Source organism: Balaenoptera acutorostrata, chromosome 3 (genome assembly GCF_949987535.1).
Source record: "Balaenoptera acutorostrata chromosome 3, mBalAcu1.1, whole genome shotgun sequence".
Lineage (NCBI taxonomy): Eukaryota > Metazoa > Chordata > Mammalia > Artiodactyla > Balaenopteridae > Balaenoptera > Balaenoptera acutorostrata.
In genome coordinates, this window is record NC_080066.1 from 110,954,344 (window position 1) to 110,963,105 (window position 8,762).

The window sequence follows — 8,762 nt, forward strand, 5'->3', positions numbered from 1 at the left end:
CATACATAAGTATCTTATTACACTACAGTGGAATTAAACTAGAAATCAATAACTGAGAGATAGCTAGAAAACACCAAAATATTTGGAAAACAAACAATACACTTCTAAATAACACAGGGTCAATGAATTCTTAAGAGAACTATTTAAATATTTCAAGCTAAATGAAAATGAAAATACAGTTTATCAAAATTTGTGGGAGGCAGGAAAAAGAGTATTTAGAAGGAAATTGAGGGCTTCCCTGGTGGCGCAGTGGTTGGGAATCTGCCTGCCAATGCAGGGGACATGGGTTCAAGCCCTGGTCTGGGAAGATCCCACATGCCGTGGAGCGACTACATCCGTGAGCCACAATCACTGAGCCTGCGCGTCTGGAGCCTGTGCTCTGCAACAAGAGAGGCCGCGATAGCGAGAGGCCCGCGCACCGCGATGAAGACTGGCCCCCGCTTGCCGCAACTAGAGAAAGCCCTCGCACAGAAATGAAGACCCAACACAGCCAAAAATAAATAAATAAATAAATAAATAATAAAAAAAATATTTAAAAAAAGAAGGAAATTGATAGCAATGAATGCATATAATAGAAAAGTAAACAATCCAAAATCAATAACTAAGCTTCCACCTTAGGAAACTAGAGATAGAAAAGCAATTTAAGCAAGGAGAAGAAAAGAAATAATAAAAATTAGAGCAGAAATAAATAAAATTGAAAATAGGACATCAATAGAGAAAATCAATGAAACCAAAAGCTGGTGCTTTGAAAGGATCAATAAAATTGATAAATCTATAGCCAGGCTAAAAAAATTCTTTTAAAAAGAAAGAAAGGAAAAAAAGAAGAGAAAAGGCACAAATTAATAATATCAGACATGAAAGAGAGGCCATCACTACTGATCACATGGACTCTTGTTAAGAGGATAATAAAGGAATATTATGAACAACTCTATGCCAATAAATTTGATAACAGATGAAATTGACCAATTCTATGAAAGACAAAAACTACCAAAATTCACACAAAAATAAATAGATAACCTGAATAGGCATATAAATATTATAGAAATTAATTCAATAATAAATAAGCTTTCAAAAAAGAAAGCAACTGAAACAGATGATTCACTGCTGAATTCTACATTTATGGAAGAAATAGTGTCAATTCTTTACAATCTCTTCTAGAAAAAAGAAGAAAAGGAACATTTCCTGACTCATTCTGAAGCCAATATTACCCTAATACCTAATCCAGATAAAGACATTACAAGGAAGGAAAAATATAGATCAGTATTTCTTATACACATAGCCGCAAAAATCCTCAACAAAATACTAGCAAACTGAATCCAATAATGTATAAAAATAATTAAACACCACAACTAGGTGGAATTTTTTCCAGGTAAGCAAGGCTGATTAGACATTTGAAAATCAATGTAATTCATCACATCAAAAGGCTAAGGAATAAGAATATCATATTAATTGATACAGAAAAGAATTTGACAAAAATCCAATACCCATTGATGACAAAAATTAACAGGAAACTTGGAAGACAAGGAGATTCTTCAACTTTGTAAAGAATATCTACAAAAAACTTATGGCTGACATCATATTTAATTGTGAGAAACTAGATGTTACCCTCCTAAAATCAAGAACAAAGCACATGTTCCCTCTCACCACTCCTATTAAACTTTGTACTGGAAATCCTAGCTAATGCAATAATAAAAGACAAGAAAAGGTAAATGGATTGGGAAGAAAACTAAAGCTGTCTTTGTTCACAGATAACATGACTGTCTACATAGAAAATCTCAAAGAATCAAAAAAAAAAAATTCCAAAATTAATAAACGAGTATGGCAAGTTCACAAGATACAGGTTAATACAGAAAATTCATTTGCTTTTCCATATACCACCAATAAACTGGAATTTGAAATTAAAAAGAGAATATCACATTAGCATCAAAAAAAGAGAAAACTTAAGTATAAACCTAATGAAATATGTACAAGATCTATATATGGCTCTGAAGAAAAAATCAAAGATCTAAATAAATAAAGAGAAATTCTGTGTTCATGGATTAAAAGACTCAATGTTTTTGATGTCAACAAGCTGATTGTAAAGTTTCTATGGAAATGAAACCATGAAAAGCTTCTGCACAGCAAAGGAAACCATCAACAATATTAAGAGGCAACCTACTATGGGAGAAAATATTTGCAAATCATGTATCTGATATGGGGCTAATATCCAAAATATATAAAGAACTCATACAACTCAGTTGCAAAGAAAAGAAACAAATGTTCAATTTAAAAACGGGCACAGGATCTGAAAAGACATTTTTCCAAAGAAGCCATACAGATGGTCAATAGATACATGAAAAGATGCTTGATGTCATTAATCATTAGGGAAACGCAAATCAAAACTGCAATGATATATCAACTCATACCAGTTAGAATAGCTATCATCAAAAAGACAAGAAACAACAAGTGCTGGTGAGTATGTGGAGAAAAGGAAACCCTTATGCACTTTGGTGGGAATGTAAATTGGTGCAGCCACTATGGAAAACAGTATGGAGTTTCCTTAAAATATTAGAAATAGCTACATATAGAATAGCTAAACAACAAGGTCCTCCTGTATAGCACAGGGAACTATATTCAATATCCTGAGATTAAACCATAATGGAGAAGAATATTAAAAAATATATATATACATACACACATATATGTATACAGATATATATAACTGAATCACTTTGCTGTACAGCAGAAATTAACACAACATTGTAAATCAACTATACTTCAATAAAAACATTAAAAATAAATTAATTAATAAAAATAAAAATAGAACTACCATATGAAACAGCAATTCCACTTCTGGGTATTTACCCAAATGTACAAAAACACTAACTCAAAAAGATATATGTACCCCCATGTCCATTGCAGCATTATTTACAATAGCCAAGATATGGAAACAACATAACTGTCTACTGATAGATAAATGGATAAAGAAATTGTGGTATATATTCACAACAAAATATTATTCATCCATAAAAAAGAATGAAACCTTGCCATTTGTGACGACATGGATGAACCTCAAAAGCATTATGCTAAGTCAAATAAGTCAGAGAAAGATAAATACCATAGGATTTCTCTTATATCTGGAATCTAAATATGTGCACGCACACACACACACAAACACATACACATATTAATACACAGCCCTTAAACTTTTCAAAAAATACTAACTTAAATGGAGCATAAGCAAAAATGTAAAATGCAAAAGCATAAACTTCTAGTAGATAACATGTGAGAAAATCTACTCACTTTGGCAATGACTTTTAAAATATAAAACCAAAAGCACATTTCAGGAAAAAAATTGGTACGTTGACGTTCTAAAATTGAAAACTGTTCTAAGAAAGACATTGTTAACAGAATGAAAAGACAAGGCGCAAACTAAGAGAAAATATGGCAAAACACATTTGGTAAAAGACTAGCATCCAAAATATGCAAAGACCTTCTAAAATAACAAGAAAATGGACAACCCAATTAAAAAATGGACAAAAAATCTGAGCAGACACCTCAGCAAAGAATATACACAGCTGTTAAATAAGCATATAAAAAGATGCTCAACACTTTTTGTCATTAGGTAATCACAAATTAAAACAATGAGATACTACTAAACACCTATTAAAATGGCTAAAATTTAAAAATCTGGCAATGCCAAATGCTGGAGAGGATGCAGAGAAACAGAAACTGTTATTCATTACTGGAGGAAATGCAGAATAGTCCACTTTCGAGGACCATTTGGCAGTTGCTCACAAAGCTAAATATAGTCTTACCATATAATTCATCAATCACACTCCTAGATAATTACCTAATTGAGCTGAAAAGTTACGTCAACAACAACAACAAAACACTTGAACAAGAATGTTTGCAGCAGCTTTATTCATAATTGCCAAAAACTGGAAACAACCAAGATGTCCTTCAATAGGTCAATGTATCAACAAATTGTGTATATCTATGTAATTGAATTATTCAGTGATATAAAGAAATGAACTATCAACCCACAAAAAGACATGGAGAAAAATGAATACTGTTTACACTGCTAAGTGAAAGAAGCCAGTGTGAAAAAGCTACACACTTTATGATTCCAATTACATGGCATTTTTGCAAAACTACAAATATAAAGAAAAGATAAGTGGAATTTTGGGGGTGGGGGAGGGATGAACAGGTGAGGTACAAGGCATTTTTTACAGCAATGAAAATATTGTGTATGATACTGTAATGCTAGATATATGACATTATGCATTTATCAAAAACTATAAAATTTTACAACACAATGTGTGAACCTTGATGTACATAAATTGAAAAATAAATCATTTAGACAGTCACGGGATCCCAAGAAAGAATGTGTATTGTGATAAGTGAATCTAACTATTACAAATGTATAAAACAACCATACTGAAGAGCATGGCGGGAAAGGGGCTGACCTAATCAACTTGAGATACAAATGGAGTCTATAAGACTAAAGGCAAAAGGAACTGCACATAAATCCTATACTTTAATCAATAAAATTGTTTCCTACATGGGTATAAGTTAATAATTCTGATACTGCTATACATGTATACTAGAACTGAACAGTTAAGTACGTAAATGTTTGGCAGATGGTGGGACATATGTATCTCACGGTGGAGTAGAAATTTATAGGTGAGCAAGGGGTGAGGACTAGAATGATCCATGTGTGGATTAGAACTGGAGATAGCAGTAGATCTTATGTTTACCTTAATATAAATGCAGATGGTTACATACAGAAATACCTATAGACTTTTGTATATACATGGGTCAAAATACACACATATATTTCTCTGCTCTGTTACCCAAAAGGGCTTGTAAGAAACAACACCCTACTAGCAAAAAGCACACCTAGCACACAGATCTTGGTTTCCAATACCATTCTCCATAAAAGAATTCAGCGTCTTTGGAGAAATGGCTGATTTTAAGGTTTTGCAGGGAATGCGTAAGATGAGCCTGGAGCATCTTGCAATGCCAGAAGTTAAGGAAGTGCTTTAATAAATGCAAACACACATTGATGGGAGTATGTCAAAGGGGCACAGGAACTAATTGAAAGAACTTCCAATGGCCTAAAGTGGAACAACTTGAGCAAAATAATGAAAGTAGTATTGGGTTAAAATCTAAAGTATAAAACAGGTATCCATTAGCCTATACCAATATAAATAATTGATTGGATAAATTAATAAATGGGGGGAATACAGACAAATCTCCCAGGCAAAGGAATTCAAAATAAATTATGTAGATACTCCACCCTACTGGAAGGGAAGTATGAGTTCCCACTCTTTAAAAGTGTGCTGTGCATAGTGACTCTCTCCCAAAGAAAATTCCGAAGAGTACAGTATAGGAGTAACTTTATACTGGAGAAACCTAACAAACTCTCTTCAGCCAAGTGATCAAGGTCAACATCAACAGTCATAGATCATGTTGATAGTATGCACTCTTGATATGACGTGATGAAAACGGCACTTTATTTCTGTGATCTTCCTTCTAAAAGCCCATAACCCCAGTCTAGTAATGAGAGAAACATCAGAAAAACTTCAATAGAACAACATCCTACAATATATCTGGCTAGTACTAGTGGGAAGCAGCAGCACAGCACAGGGCGATCAGCTCGGTGCTTTGCGACAACCTAGAGGGGTGGGATAGGGAGGGTGGGAGGGAGGCTCAAGAGGGAGAGGATATGGGGCTATATGTATGCATATGGCTGATTCACTTCATTGTACAACAGAAACTAACACAGTATTGTGAAGCAATTATACTCCAATAAAGATGTATTAAAAAATAATAAATTATCAAGGTCATCAGAAACAAAACCAGAAAGGTCTGAGAAACTTATGGCCAAGAATAGCCGAAAGAGCCATGACAATCAAATGTAATGTGATATCCTAGAGAAGAAAAAGGGCATTAGGTAAAAATGAAGGAAAGCTGAATAAAGCATGGACTTTAGTTAATATCAGCACTGGTTTAGAATTTTAACAAATGCACCATACTAATCATACTAATGAAAAATATTTAATAATTGGAGAAACTGTGTATTGGGTGGAAGTTATAACATGGGAGTGCTCTACTATATGCTCAATTTTTCTGTGATATAAAACTCTTTAAAATAAAGTCTATTAATAAAATTAAAAGACAAAAATCTCAAAAAAAATGATTGCTGGCTGGGAAAATAATCTGTTTACTTAGAATTCTATGAAAGACTGAAAGGTCTTGGGCTCAAAGAGCTGTTATTTGGCATAGCCTGAGAATGGGAGCTTCTGGGTGGTCACATGGTCATTGTAATTTATAACCTATACATGAGGTATACATTTGTACTTTTATTAAAGTCTCTAAGTTTAATAAAAATTCAATGAATTATAAAATATCAATGAGAGGTAACAATTTCCACCATTAGGTATAGTTTCTGTTACTCACTGCCAAACTCTGATTACAGGCACTGACACTTTCCTGGAATGTCCGACACTGTTGACCATGGAAACTGTATATGTCATCTGCCAGTCTTCCCAGAATGGACCCTGTGCAGAACCTGCCTCTTTGGGTCACCAGCTTCTGAAACAGGTACTTCTGATTGGAGAAACCTAGGTCACATGACCATGTTCTAGCTATAGGGGAGGCTGACAAATATTTTTCTAGCTTTCACAGAGAGAGGGTGGAACTCTAATAGTGGGGGAATTTTCTAAACACAGGAAGAAAATTTAGAGATGGAAGAAAGCTATAAAAAGTGTCCATTACAGTGGTTACTATGAGGAAAATTCCCCATCGAACAAGAATAATGAATGTCTTGTATTTAAGATACTTTTTAATATTATTTTGTAAAGCTCAGAACTGATCATTTAAGATGCTATTTTTCTAGTATATACAGTGATGAGAAGCACATTATCTTCTGCCAAAGAGGCAGCCTTAATATTTGTTTGCTCTGCGATATTAATTGTTGTGAGATGAATCATTATAACATGATAAATTGATAATCATATTTTTGCCTCACTAACACTAAAAGTGTTTAGCACTCTGATTGAAAGGTCTTCCTTTGCATAGGATCCATTTCCTTTACCCTAGACACCTAGCACTACTATAATCTAACAACCCACTATCGCACAAATCTACCCAAGCAGTCCTATAAGAGAAAATAATTGTTAGAAAAGCATCAAAGTAAGATAATCAAGATGAAGAACATATAGCTTATTGCTCTCTAGAGTATATAGGTAATAATGAGAACAAAGGTGACATAAATAAAAGGGAATGCTCCCCTCATCTCTTATTCTCTCTTTCACACACACACACACACACACACTGCTTGACACTTTTAAGGGTCTGAAAGAGTTTGAGAAATGATATTGTATGATATTGTATCTTCTTGCAGTCTAATTGGCTGGCCAGCTCCTTGAAGTCACATCTGAGTGCTAGAAAGAAAAGGCTCACTAGATTCTCTTGGGATCTTCCAGAAAGAGAAAGTGATCATTTCTATAAAAGCTTCCTCCATTACTTCAATTTCAACTAAAACTGGGAACCCTATGTGGCCCTGACCGAAACTATTACCATAAAAGCCAAAGAAGGATGTCAGAAAATCGGTTAAGTCCATCTTGTCTCTATTCCTATAGGACTTTAGTACACAAACCTCCCTGGGTCTTTGTTTTCTATTAGTAAAATTAGAAAGTAATCTTTCCTTCATAGAATTATTGTGTGAATTAAGTGAGGTAACACATGTAAAGAGCATGGATGAATCCAGTATAGTTGAACCTTGAACAACTGAGGGGGTTAGGGGCACCCATCCACAGTTGGCCCTCGTATCCTCAGCTCCTCATCCACAGATTCAACCAACCCTGGATCAGTTAGTGTTGTAGTCTGTATGTATTGAAAAACTCTGGCATACAAGTGGAACAACGTAGTTTAAACCTATGTTGTTCGAGGGTCAACTGTACTTCCTGCTTTTTCACTCAGAGACTGACTCATACTGCTGCAATCTTTAGTCTAGTTGTACAAATAAACTTTGGAGGGATTGTTTTTTTGTCCTTTGTTTCCACCTTGCTCTCTCCCTCTTTAAACCTCTTTTCCCATAATCAAAACTAAGTTACTGTTTCTATTTAAGTTTCTGTTTCTTTGCGCTTAATCAATGAATAATATCTGTTGAAGGCTCACTGCATTGTTTCGGGATGACTTTTAAATACATGAAGAACTAAAGAATCTTTTTGTTATTTTCCTTTTTCCTTTAATATGTTTGTTAACTCACAGACTAAAAATTTTTCAAATGAATGCAAAACGAGGTAAATTTCTTTACAATATGACAATAATAGAGTAGCCAATTAGTATGGCCAGCACTGAGAGTCCATGATCTGACTCTGTATTTTAAGCTAACATTTACTGTGAAATATATGCCAAGTGCTTTACTAATTATTTTAGGAAGTTATATTAACATATCCTAATCCTCACAATGATATAAGTATTTATTATCATCATCATTATCAGTATCATTTTCTCAGTTATGAAATTGAAATTTTTAATGTAATGCAACCTCTCCAAGAACACACAATAATTAGTAGAACTGCCTTTCAAACCTACATACATCTAAAATCAAAGCCAACCACCACACTATACAGCCTCAATAATGAAGTCACAAAAGCTAAGTCTAAAACTCAGGTTGCTCTTTTCATGAAACTTTTCTCAAGAATGTAGAACAATAGCCCTGAGAATTTCAGAATCAATCTAAAAAATAATGTCTCCCATATTCCCGAGTG